We start from the raw sequence: 16,978 nt of genomic DNA on the forward strand, positions 1-16,978 counted from the left end.
TGACAGACAGGCTTGGAGCGTGGTGTCCTGGCCCATGTCGGTGTGTTTCGCCCCCACTGTGTGCCCTGGAGGGCACTGGGTCCTTGCCTCTCCCACTTCATGGCCAAGGAAGCTAAGGCATGGAGTGGCCCCGTGCTGTGCCCAGGGCTCTGTGTTGGCACAGGGCAGAGCGGGGCTGTGAATCAGGGCCCCCTCGACTCTTGCTGTGGCATGAGGCCGTGGGAGACGCAGGAACGAGGCACAGCCGGGTGCCCGGTGCGCATGGGACCCACCTCCCCACAGCGGGGCGGCGTCGCTCACACCTGGTAATTTCACGCTGGGGAAGGCCTTGCTTCCTACAGCCCACCTCAAATCACCCGGATCTCAGGGCTATCCCTGGGAAGCACCTCTCCATCATGGCTACCGTCTTCCTAATCAGCATTTTCTATCCTAAAATCAGACTCCTTAGTTGAGGGCCCTCCAGGGCCGCGCCTCCCCTGCTGGAGGTAACCAGACTTCTCATGCACGCGAGGAAGTTCCCCTTCTGGTCACACACCACTGTTTCCTGCGGCTGGTGGGGACCACGGGTGCTGGCGCTCGTCAGCTTCTCCCTGTCCTCTCTCATCAGTGCCCTTGGATGCTGGGCACGGGAGCCATGTTTGCTGGGCAAGGAGAGCCCACCCAGGTGGCTGTGTGTCAGGAGGAGTCTGCCAGGACTAGGCTAGACCAGGGCTTAGAATTAAGAATAGGAGAGGTGGCCAGGCACGCCTGTAATCCCAGCACTTTGGGAGAGAGGCCGAGGGAGGTGGATAGCTTGAGCTCAGGAGTTTGAGAACAGCCACCATGGCGAAAGTCCTGTCTCTAAAAAACAAATTCAAAAATTAGCCAGGTGTGGTGTTTTTTTTCTGTGGTCCCAGCTACCTGGAGGCTGAGGTGGGAGAATCGCTTGAACCAGGGAGATGGAGGTTGTGGTGAGCCATGATCGCACCGCCGCACTCCAGCCTGGGTGACAGAGGAGAGCTGGGTTCTTCCTGCCCCTGCAGCTGTGGAGGGGGAGGAGCTCCCAAGCTCCTGTTCTGGATCTCAAGCCCCCGTGTCCCTACTTCTACCCCCACCTCCATGCCGCAGCCGCTCGGATGCCACACACAGGCCCTGAGACCCACAGATGCAGCGATGCCAAGGCCTGTTGTCCCCTCTCTACCACCAAGAGCTGTGGAATCCCCGGAAGTCACTGTCCCTCCCTGGGCCTCAGTTTCCCCAACTGCAAAATGGAAATGACAAAACCTTTCTGATTCCCTTTCCAGGGCGGCTGCCATAGTTAAGCCACACACAGCACGTGTGGAAATGTCTAGGGGTCCCTCGGGTCCGCAGGCTGTGTTCTGATCTGGGGTCGACCTTGGCCCCTGGGCACAGAGGCCGCTGGGCTCCTGGCTGGACGGCGGTGGGATGGCGTGTCACCGCCCTGCTGCCCAGCACTGCACAGGCACAGCAGTGGCTCCAGACCTGGGGCAAGTGCTTAAGCGGGTCACCTCCCCCTCCTTCTCTGTACTTCCTAGAGCCGGAGCCCTCCCCTCAACTGCTGCGTTCTGCTGAAACAGAGTCCCCGGGAGGCGCCACTGGTCAGGCCGGGACACCTCCAGGTGACTAAGTGGGCAGGGCCGGCAGGGCCAGCTGCGCCAGGGTGTTCGTTCGGGGCTGGGCTGTGTGTCAGGGGAGCGAGATGCAGGCTCCTGATGCGTGAGGGGGCAGGGCGCCCCTCCCCCGCGTGGGAAATGAGGAGGCAGGTACCGGGCTCCCCCCCACCCCGTGGGCTGCCGCGTTGGGGTTCAGGGGCTGAGAAGCAGAAACCTGCTGGACAGTCCCCTCCCTCCCTCCCTCCCTCCAGTTTCACTTTCTCTTTCCCTCCCCTTCCCCCTCCCACGAAGTTCCCTTTGAAGTGAGAGGGGCCGCGGTGGGTGTGTCCAGCCGCCCCACACCCAGAGGGGCAGGCCCAGCCCTGGGCTCCCGTCGGGCCTGGTCTTCACCTGCCCCGGCCGCCCTGGACCCCGACGCGGCTAAGGTGGAGCCCCGGGCCCTCCGTGCGCCCGAGCGCCCCAGGCCCAGACCAGACAGTGCGGGCGCTGCCCGGCGGGGACCCCGACCCCGGGAGGCCAGGTGCGCCCAGGCCAGGCGCTGGAGGCGAGGGCGCCGGGCGGGGCGGGGCGGCCGCTGAGTCAGGGCCACCCCCGCGCGGGCGCGCGGAGCAGGTCCCGGGCCGTGGAGGATCTGTCGCGGGACCTGCGGGCCCGGAGCCGCCCCGCCCGGAAAAACCGGTTGGGCCAGCGCGGCGCGGGCGCATTCCGGCGCCGGGAAGGGCGGCCGCGCGGCATAAAAAGGCGCCGCCGCGCTGGCGGCTGCCGCTTGGAGCGCAGCCGCCTGCCACGCGGGGCTCGCGGGACGAGGGGACGTCGGGGCCGGCGAAGACGCGGCGGGGCTGGACTCGGCGGCCGGGATCCCCTGTTGCGCCGGGCCGGGGCGTCTGAGGCGTCCGGGGCGGCGTCGGGGCTGGGTGGCTGCAGCGGGTCCGGGGGCGCTCGGCCGGCGGGGATCCGGGCGCAGGGGCGGGTCCCCCGGGGTCCGCGGGCGGTCCCGAGGGCGTCGGGGCTTGTCTCTCCGCAGCTCGGCAAACCGACGGTGTCGCGGACTCGCGCGCTGGGTCCAGTGGTTCTTAACAGTTCAACAGTTCTGTGGCGCAATTGTGAAATGTTTAGGACCACTAGACCCGGCGGGCCCGGCGACGGCGACAGCGACAGCCACGCAGCGTCCCGCGCGGGACCTGGAGTCAAGAGTCACAGCCGGGGGCGCGCCGGCGACCAACCCAGGGGAGCCCACGGGCCGGCTCCGCGCTCCAGGCCGGCAGCCCCTAGCGCCGCGCCGCGCAGCCCCCGGGCCCTGGCCGGCCCCGCCTGCTGCCGGGGTAGACCCTCGGCTTCAGAGCCCTGTGCTGCAGGGAGGTGGCCGGGCGTGGCCGCGCTGAGCTCCGGGAACCGCCGGGGTTGGGGGCGCGCTGGTCGCCCACGCTCCTGGCGCGCTGCCCGCCTGCAGACGCCGCCGCCGCCCTCCTGCGCCCCGAGGGCCCCCACCTCGAAACTCCGTGAGATTCCCAGCGAGGACCTGGCGGTGGGCCCGCAGGGTTGAGCAGCGCTCCTTGCCCAGCGCTTCCGGGGAGCTGCCGCACCCTGCTGGCCAGCCGGCGGTTCCCGCTGCCCACTCCCCGGAGCTTCTCCTCTCTCCGAGGCCTTGGGGCGCGCTGCGCGGCTCCTATGAGTGTGCTTTAAACGCCTGAAGGACCTCGAGGCACAGAAACTGGGAGTGGGGAGGAAGTTTGGAGACCATAGCCAGGTAGAAGAGAAGCGGCGCCCACGATGTCAGGTGCCTGCGCCAGAGTCTCCTTGGGCCTCGTGGTGGCGCCCACCGGAGAGGTCTGGGCGCCAGTCTGGGTGTGAAGCCACAGGCGGCCCTGGGAGGGGCTCAGCAGAGGGTCGAATCTGTCCCCACCTCCAGCCAGGGACGAGGGTTTTCTGCCTGGTGCTGCCTGGGCTGCTGTGTCCTCTGTGGTGGAGGGTCCCTTCCAGTCCCCACCTCCTCACCCAGTGATTAGAGAGCTGTGGGTCATCCCAGGAGATGGATCAGACAGGCCTGGGTTTGAGGCCTGCTGGGGTGGCCTTGGGCCAGTCACCTGCCCTCTCTGAGCCCCACCTGCACACATGGGGGGTTGATGTGAGGAGGCAGGAGGTGACTGTGGAGGGCTGCTCCGGGAAAGGGTCAGCTGCAGGACAGCAGAGTCCCCTGGCCACCCAGGGAGTGGAGTTCCTGGGGGGGCATCCACCACTGGCCAGCACCTCCCCTGTTGCCCAGAAAATACCACTGTGGCCACCTCTCTCGCTCTGACTTCAGAGCCTGGGGCTGTGGGAGTGCCCAGCGGGTCTCTGGCATTGGAGGGGCCGGAGTGTCTTGCCCAGCTGCTGCCCGCTGACCACCGCGGCTCCTTATGGCCATTTCATTTTACAAGCACGTTCCCCCACGCCCTCTGCATGGGCCCTCAACCCTCAGCAGCCCCGTGAGAGGGGCTGAGGCTCAGGTGGGGGGTGGCGGCTGTGTCCCTGAGCTGCAGCGTGGAAGCATTCTGTTTGGAGTGCGTCTGTACATTTTAGACTGACAATAAACACGTTCCAAAGCACCACTGTGTCCCTGGGGTCACTTGTCCTTCCCCCAGGCTTCAGTGTGGTTTCTCCCTCGTAAGCAAACCACCCATTTCCTTCTAACCTCAGAGAAGCAGAAACCAGGATGGTTGGTGGAGGGGCAGTGGCCTGGTCCTTTCCCGAGGTGCACCCCCGCCCCCAGCCTCAATTCTGCCTCTGGCACTTTGTTCTCCGAGGAGGCCCCTCCTCAGCCCCTGCCGCCAGCTTGCTCATCGCAGTGACCTCTCCTGGGCCACTGGGCCAGACGCCCCGCCTTGGGTTTGAGCTGCACTACCTCGAGGACCCAGGGTGGGGAAAGGGCTGGGCTCCTGTGGGCCCCACTTTCAGGAGCTCCAGCCTGCGCCTGCCACCCCGCCCCCACCCATGGCACTGGTCTCTACTGGCTCCTACCCATTCCCGCTGGAGCCTGTAGGCTGGCCCTGGGGAGTTGGCCAGGAGAATGGGCAAGGTGGGAGGGCAGAGGGGTTGAAGAGAGAGAGGCACCTTCCTCCACCCTCCCTGCCCCTGTTACAGGGGACCCAGAGTCCATTGTGCATTCAAACTCCAGCCCTATGCCTATTAGCAAGTGACCTTGGAAAGGCCCTTATCCCCTCGGAACACCTGTTTCTTCCTTTTGTAGGATGACGTGGAGCTAGATGGAAGTTCCTCTGAGATGATGCAGCAAACCCCCTGAGTGCTCAGCTGGGCAGAGCAAAAGCTGTCACCGGAGCTGACATGGTGGGAGGGCCGATGGGGGATCCCTGGAGAGGCCGAATTTCAGTCAGGGCCTTGGAGGACCAATGGAAGGCCCAGGTGGCCATGAGGTGTGGTCTCACAACAGGCCCCCGCTTGGTCCCTGAGGACACCAGGAGGACAGGCCCCTACTTTGCTGAGGGTAGAACTGTGCTTCCCAGCAGCCCAACCTCTCCACTGCGGCCTCTCCAGCCTCTGCCCCTGACTCAGGTGGGGGATGGCTCCTTAGGGTCCATTCCTTCAGCCATGGAATTCCCGAAGGGAAGCTGGGCATGCAGGGCTCCTGGGCTGCTGGCAGGGACATGTGCCACAGTTCTGCCCGGGGGAGTATGAATAGAGGTGGATGAAACTTCTGGGTGGAACTGGGCACCATGGCATTGAGCCGTGCGGCTGTGTCACTGGAGGGCCACGCCGGGGGAGGGCACAGCATCCCGGCACAAGGCTGACCAGCCTGTCCAAGTGTGCCTGGGTTTTTCCAGATTTGGCACTGAAAGGTTCTTGTGATCTTCTGAGTCTGGGGCAAACCGGGACTGCTGATCACCCTACCTGGACCAGCTCATGCACACGCTGCCCTGCCCATCTGGACAGCCGAACAGCTTGTCTTTTCCATAAGAGAAGGAACCTTGTGCCTTTTAAAGCTGCTGTTATTTTGGTCTCTGTTAAAGTAGCTAAACCAGTATGGGAAGGCAGGGGTTCTGACTCACCGCAGAGGCCCAGGCTCGGTGAGTAGGATGGGCAGTCGGCAGGGATCTGTGTCTTCACCGAGTTCCCAGGTGAGCCTGATAAATGCCCAAGGCTGACGGCAGCTGTCTTAGGTGAGAGGCCTCAGGAAGAGAGACGGGCTGGGGGAAGGGGAGACAGGCCTGAAGCTGTGGCCGTGGGTGGTGTCCTGGCCTCTACTCCCCTGGGAGCAGGAGCCCAGCGTAGAATTTGCATCTTAGCCTCTCTGTCCTTCCCCAGAAGAGTCCATAGCCCCCAATGCACAGGTAGCCTGCCAGGCCAGGGTCTGGGGGTGCCCACTCGAGGCTCACGGAATCCGGGTGTATATGTGGGTCTCAGGCCGTTCGTGCTGCTGTAACGAAACCTCTGAGATGGGTAATTTGTAAAGAACCACGAGAAATTTATCTTACCGATCTGGAGGCTGGAAGTCCAAGTTCAAGGTGCTGGAAGGTTCTATAGCTTGTGAGGCCTCAGTCTCTGCCTCCGGTTTGGTGCCTTGTGTACGTCCCCTGGAGGGGAGGGACGCCGTGTCCTCATATGACAGGAGGCATGAAGGGCAGAGAGGATGGGCAGGGCAAACTCACCCCCTCATGCCCTTTCATAAGGCACAGATCCCGCCCATGGGGTCCAGCTCTCACGGCCTCGTCAGCTGCTGAAGGCCTCAGCTCTTAGTCCCGTTGCGCCGGGGATTACGTTTCAACATGAATTTTGAAGGCACAAGCACTCGGGCCACAGCAATGTGTTTGCAGTTGAGAATCATCAGAGAGAGGACAGATGATGGCTCCTTCCTAGGTGACTAGGTAAGCCCCATGGGAAAGCAGACCTGTCACAGGGCTGCGGGGCCACTGTGACTGGGTTTCTGAGTATCTGCTTGTGGTTCTGAGGCTGCCGGGGAGCAAAGTTGCACTGGGAGGCACATAGAGAAAAAGCTGTCTTGAGCTCTCCGGCCTTTGTGGGAGGTGTCACTATTTTTCTTGGGTTTATTAAAACGTCATCGACGTAAAGTGCACAGGCTACAGCTTGATGACTCTTGACATATATGCACACCTGTGAAACCGTGACCACAGTGGAGATGATAAACAGACCAACCACAGCTGCCTGCAGGGCCCATCCAGCCCTTGTGATCCCTCTCTCCTTCCCCGACTCCTCCCAGCCCTGGAGTTTTCTTTGTTGGAAGGAACTGCAAATTCAACATACTTCCTGGATGGAGGACCATTCAGCATATCTATTTCTTCGTGAGTGAGTTTTAGCAGTTCGTGCCTTTTCACAGGATTTATTTAGTCTAAATTGTTGAATTTATTGATATAAAGTTATGCATTCTATTCCATTATTATCTTTTAATATCTGTAGACTCTGTGGTGATGTACCATTTCTCATTCTTAATGTTGATGACATGTTTTCTCTTTTTTTCTTGACCCATCTGGACGGAGGTTTATAATTTTTATCAATTTTTGGAAAGAGCCAGCTTTTGGTTTTATTGATTTTCTCTGTAATTTTTCTGTTTTCTACCCTAATGATTTCCACTTTGATCTTTATTATTTCCTTTCTTCTCCTGACTCTGACTTTTATTTGCTCTCTTTTCCTGGTTTCTTTTTTTAACATTTTATTTATTTGACACATAAAATTGTATATATTTATTATGTACAATATGTTGTTTTGAAATACATATACATTATGGGATGCCTAAATCAAGCCAATCAACGTACGTATACGTAAGCCAATCAACGTATGCATTACTTTACATACTTAATCTTTTTTTTGTGGTGAGAACACGTCCTTAGCAATTTTCAAAAGTTCAATACATTGTTATTAACTAGTTACTATGTTATACAATAGATCTCTAGAACCTATTCCTCCTAACTGAAATTTTGAATCATCTGACCAACATCGCCTCAACTTCTTTTTCTAGTTTCTTAAGGTAGAAGCTGAGGTCACTGATATATGACCTTTCATCTTTTCTAATATAGACGTTTTAGTGCTATAAATTTTCCTCTAAGCACTGCTTTAGCTCCATTACACAAATTTAGATATATTGTGCTTTCAGGTTCATTCACTTTAAAATACTTGCTAATTCCCCTTTTGAATTTTTCTTTGACATTTGGATTATCTAGAAGTGTGTGTGTATTCTTTTTCTTTTCTTTTCTTTCTCTCTCTCTTTCCCTCTTTCTTTCCTTCCTTCCTTCCTTCCTTCCTTCCTTCCTTCCTTCCTTTCTTTCTTTCTTTCTTTCTTTCTTTCTTCTTTCCCTCCCTCCCTTCCTCCCTCCCTTCCTTCTTCCTTCTTTTTCTTTTTTTTTTTTGATGAGTCTCAGTCTGTTTCCCAGGTTGGAGTGCAGTGGCACAATCTTGACTCACCACAACTTCTACCTCCCAGGCTCAAGCAATCCTTCCACCTCAGCTGCTGGAGTAGCTGGGACTACAGGTGTGTGCCATCATGCCTGGATAATTTTTGTGTATTTTGTAGACATGGGGTTTTGTCATGTTGCCCAGGCTGGTCTTAAACTCTTGGGCTCAGGTGATATACCAACCTTGGCCTCCCAAAGTACTGGGATTACAGGCATGAGCCACCATGCCTGGCCTGGGAGTGTATAATTTAGTTTCAAAATATTTTGAAATTTTCTCAATCTCTTTCAGATATTGATTTTTAATTTAATTCCATCATAGTCAGAAACCGTACTCTGTATTACTGGAGTCATATTAAGTTTATTGCACTTGTTTTATGACCCATAATATGTTTTATTTTGGTAAATGTTCTGCATGTACTGAAAAATAATGTGTATTTTACTGTCATTGGGAGCACTGTTCTATAAATGTCAACTACGGTAACTTGATTGATAGTGGTGTTCAAGCCAGCTGTATCCTTGCAATTTTCTGTCTAGCAGTTTTTTCAGTTACTGAGAGAGGAGTGTTCAAGTATCCAACTATAACTGTGGATTTGCCCATTTCTCCTTTCAGTTCTATTCATTTTTGCTTCATGTATTTCTGGATGCCTGTTATATGGTGAATAAACATTTATAATTTTTATGTCCTGTTCTTCAAATAAGCCTTTTACTGTTATGAAATTGCTTTCTTTATCCTTGATTATATTCTTTGCTCTGAAATTTACCTTTTTGTTGTTAATATAGGCACTCCAGCTTTCTTTTGATTAGTGTTAATTTTTTTTTGGTATCCTTTTACTTTTAACCTATTTCTCTTTTTACATTTAAACTTCTTTTTTAGTAGGTAGCACAGTGTTGGATCTTATTATTATTTTTTTTGGTCAGACAATCTCTGCCTTTTAATTGAGATGTTAGACCATTTACATTTATTATGATTATTGACACATTTGAAATTTGATCTATCATCTATCTTGCAAACAACTCCTCCTCATTTCCCCTTCCCCAGCCCCTGGCAACCATCATTCTCCTTTCTGTCCCTATGAATTTGATGACTCTAAGGACCTTATCTCAATGAAATCCTGTGGTATGTGTCCTTTTGTGACTGGCTTATTTCACTTACCATAGCAACTTCAAGACTCATCCATGTTGTACTATGTGTCAGAATTTTCTTCCTTTTTAAGGCTGAGTAATATTCCGTTGCATGGATATACCACATTTTGTTATCCATTCATCCACTGGTAGACATTTGGGTTGCTTCCACCTGTTGGCTACTGTAATGCTGCTATGAACATAGCTATACAAATACCTGCTTTAGCTCCCAGCATGGTTTGGAATATGGGCAGCTTCCCCTCAGCCCCTTTCCGGTACTTTTGTCCAAAGCCTTGGTTAGTTTATGAACCCTCATGAGTTGATCCATACTCAGCTGAAGATTCAAGGGGCGCCCTCTGCAGATCTCCAGAGCTAAGTTTTTGTGCTGACTCTGTTCTGTATTCTCTAGCCACCCTTGTCTTTCCATACTTTCAACTGTGTCTCCCCTGTTTAGGGGCACCTGTGGGCCCCTCCTGGGTCCTCCTTTCTCATGCTGAGGCCTGTCCTTTCTCCAGGCGATGGGCTGGGGCGATCAGGGCTCACCTTTGTTTCCCTGCTCTCAGGGTTCACTCGCCTGTCCTGCCTGATAGACAATGCCTGTAAACTGGTGTTTCATGCAGTTTGTCCAATGTTTGAGTTATTTCGGCTGGGAGTATAAATCTGGTCTCTGTTCCTTTATCTTGGCCCAGAGTGAAAGTCTTTACCCATCTCCTTATTACCCCAAGAACGCTGGCTCCTACTCCTACTTGTAGACTGTTGACATTTTTCTAAAAAACCACATTTCTTTTCCTGAGACATTTGTGGCTGTCCCCAGGGCCTGCCAATGTTGTTGCAGGTACGCCCTGGTGGCTTCTGCCATGCCCTCTGTTATGCTTTCCTTTAGAGCGAGAGATCTGCCAGACTCCTCACACCACCTACTAGGGGCTTAGATGCACCAGCTGGCTCAGGGATGGGACGAGTGCTCCCCGATCATAAGCAAGTTGCACGTGTATGTAGCGTTTCCTCTACTCAAACAACTTCCCTGAAGGCTTGGGGTCAGCAGAAGTACCATGCAGGACACAGGCTACCTTTAGAAGTGGCCACTGATGGTGTCTAAGTAATATAGCCAGCTCAGTCCCTTCTGAGGGACCTCTCCAGGGATTCCCCATCCCCCACCTCACTCTTTGCCAGCCTTCCTTTAGTTCCAGTTAAAATTTTGCCCAAATCATCCTGACTGAGTAGTTTATTGGAAAGACACCCCAATACACAGGCTAAGCAGCACTCCATGGCTAAGGCAGCACTTGGTAGCACATTTTGCAAAGTCTGGCTTATTTAGTCTTTTTATTTATTTGTTTTTGAGACAAAGTCTTGCTCTGTTGCCCAGGCTGGAGTACAGTGGCACGATCTTGGCTCACTGCAACCTCTGCTTCCCAGGTTTAAGTAATTCTCCTGCCTCAGCTTCCTGAGTAGCTGGGATTACAGGTGCAAGCCACCATGCCCAGCTAAGTTTTGTATTTTCAGTAGAGACAGGGTTTCACCATGTTGGCCAGGCTGGTCTTGAACTGCTGCCCTTAGGTGATCCACCTGCCTCAGCCTCCCAAAGTGTTATTTATTCTTTATGAATACTCCTTCTTGTCTTATAATAGACACATGTAAAGATTTAATTTTCCTTTGAGAACCACTTCGGTGTCAGACCACACATGGTGATATGTAGTATTCATTTACTTGCCTTCTTTATAATTTCCATTGGGATTTCTTCTAGGAGTTACTGAGAAGTATATATCTACATATTTAAATTAAGCAAATAATTACTTTAAAATGAAATTTAAACAGCATATAATTTAAGAAGTCAAGTGAGCATAAGTGTTGGAGGAAAAACAGAAGCCTCCTGCCCCACCTGCTCCCACCCCGAGTCCTGCTTCTTGGCAGTGACCTCTTTTAGCTGCTTTGCCTATTTCCTTCTGTATTCCAAGTAACCCACTTTCCTGCAATTTTTACTTTCCAGTTTTATGTCCTTTCTAGGGATCTACTATCGAGGCTGAGGATTTTATATCACTCTCACCATTTTCTCTGTCGACCCTACTCCTATCATTTTATAACTTGGCCACAATTTTTGATTAAATCAGCATTCAGTTTACATTAGGATTGTCAGCTATGTAAAGATGATTCACAGCTGAGCCTTGTGCATACTATGATCACAGTGCTTTTCTGATACAGCTTTCAACTTAAAAAATGTTTTATTTTAAAGTTGGCATAATTATTTTTTGTATTGTGAATAATTCCAATGCTCTTTGATTTTTTTTTTTTTTTGAGATGGAGTCTTGCTCTGTCACCAGGCTAGAGTATAGTGGTGTGATTTTTAGTTCACTGCAGCCTCAAACTCCTGGGCTCAAGCAACCCTCTGGCCTTAGCCTCCCGAGTAGCTGAGACTACAGTCGCACACCACCATGCCTAATTTTAGTTTTCTGTTGTTGTTGAGTCAAGGTGTTACTACGTTGTCCAGGCTGATCTTGAACTCCTGGCCACAAATGATCCTCCTGCCTTGGTCCCCCAAAGAACTGAGATTACACGGATGAGCCACTGTGCTCAGCCCCATGATAATTGCTAGAAGTTTAAATCTCTTCAAAATGTGTTCAAATACAACAAGTAATCTAATTCCTTCCTTATTTTCTTTTTCCCTACCTATAGAGAGTGGTTAATGCTTGCTCCACTATGGACTTCTTGGGACTGCAGTTCAGCGGATATCCTTAATCTCCATTCACCACTTCCTTGGGTTAGCTCTCATCTCCTTGATTCCACCTCCCCTTTTTCCTTGGGTTTAGTTTCTTGCTGTGGGGAAGTCCATTATCCAAGAACTTTAAGAAAGAGAAAAATCAGCGGGGCACTGTGGCTCATGCCTGTAATCCCAGCACTTTGGGAGGCTAAGGTGGGTGGACCTACCTGAGGTCAGGAGTTTGAGGCCAGTTTGGCCAACGTGGTGAAACTCCATCTCTACTAAAAATACAAACGAACAAAAAAAATTAGCTGGGTATGGTGGTGCGGGTCTATAATCCTAGCTACTTGGGGGGCTGAGGCAGGAGAATCACTTGAACCTGGGAGGCAAAGGTTGCAGTGAACCGAGATTGTGCCATTGCACTCCAGCTTGGGCAATAAGAGTGAAACTCCATCTTAAAAAATGAAAAAAAAAATAAAGAGAAAAAGTCAAAGGCAAACCTTTCTGTCTTTACTTTTATGCTAAGCTGATATTAATAGTTTAGCTGGGTATAGAATTCTAGACAGGAAATCATTTTCCCTCAGTTTTGGACACTAAAGTCCATCATCTCGTTTTTATTGTTTCCGTTGAGCAGTCATATATCTGTCAGTCGGCTTCCTGATCCACCTTCCTCCTCTCAGCCCCAGAAGCTTTTAGTATTTCCGTTTGTTCCTGGTGTTATTTTGAAATTTCAAGATGTTGGCCTTCCCTGCCTGCCCCCCGCCACCACCCTTTTCTTGTTCTGAGCATTGAAGATTTCTAGCTCTTAGTTCTGCGAAAATGTTTCTGCATTATTCCTTCACTCATTATTTTTTCTGTCCTTCTCAGGAACTCAGTGATTCAGGCACTGAATTTCCTACTCTAACTCTATAATTCAAAAAATGCTCCCATCTCATTTTCCAACTCTTTTTTCTTTACTTTCTGAGAGGTTTTTAAAAATTTTATCTTTCAACCTCTGTCTTGAATTTTATTTGTTATATTTTTATTTTCCAAGTGCTTTTTAAATTGTCCTCTGAATTGTCTCTGCACTTAAGTTCATGGAAGTCAATATTTTCCTTCTCTGAGGAAATTCCACCATCATGCCCTGGACTAGTTTTGGAGATGCCATATCCTGTTTGGCCATGGGATGGTAGCTTCTGAAATGTGTGGTGTCTTTGATGTGGTTAATGGTGTTGGCTGGACCCTACAGTCTGCAGGGAGTGGCACCCTCTGCATTCCCATCTTCACTGATTCAGCACCTCACTCTCTGTGTGGTACATCAATGCTCTACACTCTTGTGTACGTCACATTCTCACACAGACACACAGACACACACACGCACGCGCGCACACACACACACACACACACACCACACAGCCTCTACTCATGAGGCTGCCTTCATGTCCAGCCTTGGTCCCTGGAGATCCAGAGCTGAGGGAGGCTGGGAGTTTTGTATGAGATTCACCCCTGGGCTCTTCAGGAAGCAGTGGAGCCACTTCTGGCATGGCGGTGAGGCTGTCCAGGCACTGCACCTGTGCTAGGGGGTTTCCCAAAGTTTTGCGGCTTGCACTGTCAGCCAAGGTGCCTGGGGACTCGGTAAGACTCCTCACCCATGTGTCCTTCTGCCCAGTCACTGCCTGTCCTCAAGCTGGAGACTGAGCCCAGCCTACAAGGAGTAGAGGGAGAAGAGGCAGGAATAGGAGGGAGAAGGAAGTAAGGGGTATGGGGTTAGATGAGCCAAGGCCTGTTAGGTGAGGTGGGGAGAACACAGAGGGACGCTGGTGAAGCCACAGGGCGGTCTCGTGGGCCTTGAGGGTGAGCCCTAGGTTCCAGGCCCTGGTGCACCCTCACTCTCTCAGGGCCTCAGTTTTCCTATCTGCATAAAAGGGGAACTGGACCAAGAGAGCTCTTCAGCTTCCTCTGGCCACAGACTGTGGCCAAAGTGTGCCATCTGCTGGCCACAAGTGGCAGTGTCTCCATTCCAGATGTGACTGAGAGGTAGGGACTCCGGTGTCCTGCCAGGGCTTGAGTGCTGTGGGCATGGAGAGGGGTTCAGGGAGTCGGATCCTGTGGAGGACGGGGGAGGGGAGCCAAGCACGGTGAGGAGAGATCCAGGCTGTGGGCCTTGCGGGCTGGGCTGGTGGCCAGGGCTCTCCCTGCTGGTGGTGAGGGCACTTGCTGGGAGTTTTGGAGACCGCTTGGTGCTACGTGCACTTCTGCCAGGGGAACAGAGAAGGTGCAGGTTGATCAGGAATGCTTCCACCTGGGCCCAGGAAGTGTCCTCAGACTGGGGCAGCTGGGAGCCACACACTGTCTTGCAGGTCCCATGAGGTCAGCCTGGCTGACTTAGGGCTGGGCTGCGGGGGCCTGGGCAACGTATCCTGGGGTGGGATCTGGCCCTGCAGCCTTGAGGTGCAGTGTGGTGGGGACGGGGTGGGAGAAGCCAGGGTGGGGCCAGTGAGGGGGTAGGGCCAGTGAGGGGGCCAGAGCAGAGATCTAGGGTGGGGGTGTGGTAGGGTCGGGACAAGGCTGGGGCGGGAAGGACAGGAGCCCCTCTGCAGGGGGAATGTGGCAGGACCTGGTGGCACAGAGAACAAGCCTGGGGTTCATGCATTCCTTTATTTTTTCAACAAAAGTGAATGAGCGTCAATGCTGTACCCGATGCTCAACCAAACCTTTCCTGCCCTCAGTGAGCTGATATTCTAAAGGGGATGAGGGATAATACAGTAGACAAGTAAGAAACATCTAAGTCAGCTCCTGGTAAGTGCTAAGGAGGGACAGGAAACCTGGGTGGGGCTGTAGAGTGCAGGGAGGGCCTGGCATTTTACATAAGGCTGGTAGGGAAAGATTGGCTTAGAAAAGGCCTGGTGGGGCCAGGCGCGGTGGCTCACGCCTGCAGTCCCAGCACTTTGGGAGGCCGAGGTGGGCAGACCACCTGAGGTCGGGAGTTCGAGACCACCCTGATTGACATGGAGAAACCCCGTCTCTGCTAAAAATACAAAATTAGCCAGGTGTGGTGGTGCACATCTGTAATCCCAGCTACTCAGGAGGCTGAGGCAGGAGAATTGCTTGAACCCAGGAGGTGGAGGTTGCGGTGAGCAGAGATTGTGCCATTGCACTCCAGCCTGGGAGACAGAGAGATCCTCCATCAAAAAAAAAAAAAGAAAAAAAAAAGAAAAAGAAAAAAGGCATGATGGCTCACGCCTATAACCCCAGCACTTTGTGAGACTGAGGCAGGAGGATTGCTTGAGCTTGAGCCCAGGAGTTAGAGACCAGCCCAGGCAACATAGTGAAACCTGGTCTCTACAAAAAAATTTAAAAAAGTTATCTGAGTGTGGTGGCGTGTGCCTGTGGTCCCAGCTACTCAGAAGGCTGAGGTGGGAGGATCGGTTTAGACTGGGAGGTCAAGGCTGCAGTGAGCTATGATTGTGCCACTGCACTCCAGCCTGGGTGACAGAGCAAGACCCTATTTCAATAAAGGAAAAGGAAGGGCTTGGAGAAAGGCAGGCATGTGGAAGTCTGGGGGAAGACCCCTCCCAGGCAGTGGGAACGGTGGGGCAAACAGTCAAGTCGGGGTGGCTGCACGTTGGGAACAGTGAGGAGGCCCTTGGGGTTGGAGTGGAATGTGTTGGGGGCAGAGCGGCAGAGAGGGGTCAGCCAGGGCTGAGAAGTGGAAGGAGCCCACTACCTTCTTAAAGGCTCACCTGGCGGCTGTGCTGAAGCGGGCATGGCATTGCAGAATCCCCTCCAGGGGCTGACATTCCATTAGGGTGGTGGGGACAGATCTGATGTGGGGGCGGTGAGCAAGCAGGAGTCAAGGACAACTCCAGGATGACTGAATTGAAAGGGTGAATGAGCGAATGACTAATGGAGAGCTTGACGCCCCAGGACACTCCCTCATCCCCCCTCCCCAGCTACCCTTGCCCGCTGAAGCCCCCTCCTGGTGCTGACCAAGGTGCTGAAGCCACGCGTCCTGGGCTGTCCTCTGTGCCGGACCTGGGGCTCCTCTGGCACAAGGTGACGTCTTCAGGGCCCAGTGAGTGTCCCTAGTCTCTCCCTACTTAACAAACCCTTAGCACAGGGTCCTCCGTGGGATCCTGGCTGGGCTCCCACAGCTTGGTTCAGAGCTGACCGGCCCTCGATCCTGGGCCGTCCTGGTTCCAAGGCCAGGGCTGGGTCCCTTGCTCAGCAGCTGCACTCCTGAGGCCAGGCTCTGGGGGAAGGGAGGAGGAGGCTATAAACAAAGGGCTTAGGAGCAGAAACCTGGAGACTGACCTCCCCACTCTGGACCTCATTTCCTCATCTGTAAAACGGTGATCAGACAATCCCCGCGCCTAGCACTGTTGTGCAGATTAAATGAGTGGATATCACCAAGTGGGTAAGACAGAGCCTGGTCCGGAGAACATGCGGTGCTGGCTAAACCCCACGGCCGGCCACCCTCCCTCAGGCACTCAGATGCCCTCTGAACTGCTGCAGTGACAGCCCGAAGCCTGCCCTTGGTGCTGGGGAGGAGGGGCCTTGCTTGACCAGGTGGCCCTGCCCTGAGCTGGGTTGGCCTCCCCTGTGGCGGCCCTCCTGAGGCACTCTCTCTCCTGCACCCAGACATGGTCCTGGGCTCCGGGAGGGCTGGGTAGGCAGGGAGCCCAGTGAGCTGGTCAAGCTCGGGAAAACATGAGGAGTGTCCTGAGGCCTCCTTGAGGTGAGGAAGGGCTTTTTCCCATCCCCCCAACTCTTGGCGAGGATGAGGGTCTGTCTGATGTTCCTGAGTGTTCCTAGGGCCATGGGTCTCGGAGCATTGTACTGTGGACAGTTTAGGCCCTGTAACCCTTCCTTACCTCTTTACTAAACGCTAAACAGGATGGTTAAAAAACGCACAGAAGCAAAAACCATGCAGAGGGCTGTAAAATGGAAGTGAAGCCTCTCCCTAGCTGCACCCCCACTCTCTCTCCAGAGAGAACAATTGTTACCTGTTTCTTGTGTCTGTCCCAGGAAAGGCCCTGGCCCTCACAGGCATAAACCTTCTGTGCAAAGGCGAACGGGGCTGTGCCGCACAGTGCTGTTGTAGGGTCGCGGGGTGTCCCCTATCGCTGTGCTGAGGCACAGGATACAAGAAATAAAGAGACAGGACATGA

Source organism: Aotus nancymaae, unplaced genomic scaffold (genome assembly GCF_030222135.1).
Source record: "Aotus nancymaae isolate 86718 unplaced genomic scaffold, 86718_ANA_hifiasm-v0.15.2.pri h1tg000011l, whole genome shotgun sequence".
NCBI lineage: Eukaryota > Metazoa > Chordata > Mammalia > Primates > Aotidae > Aotus > Aotus nancymaae.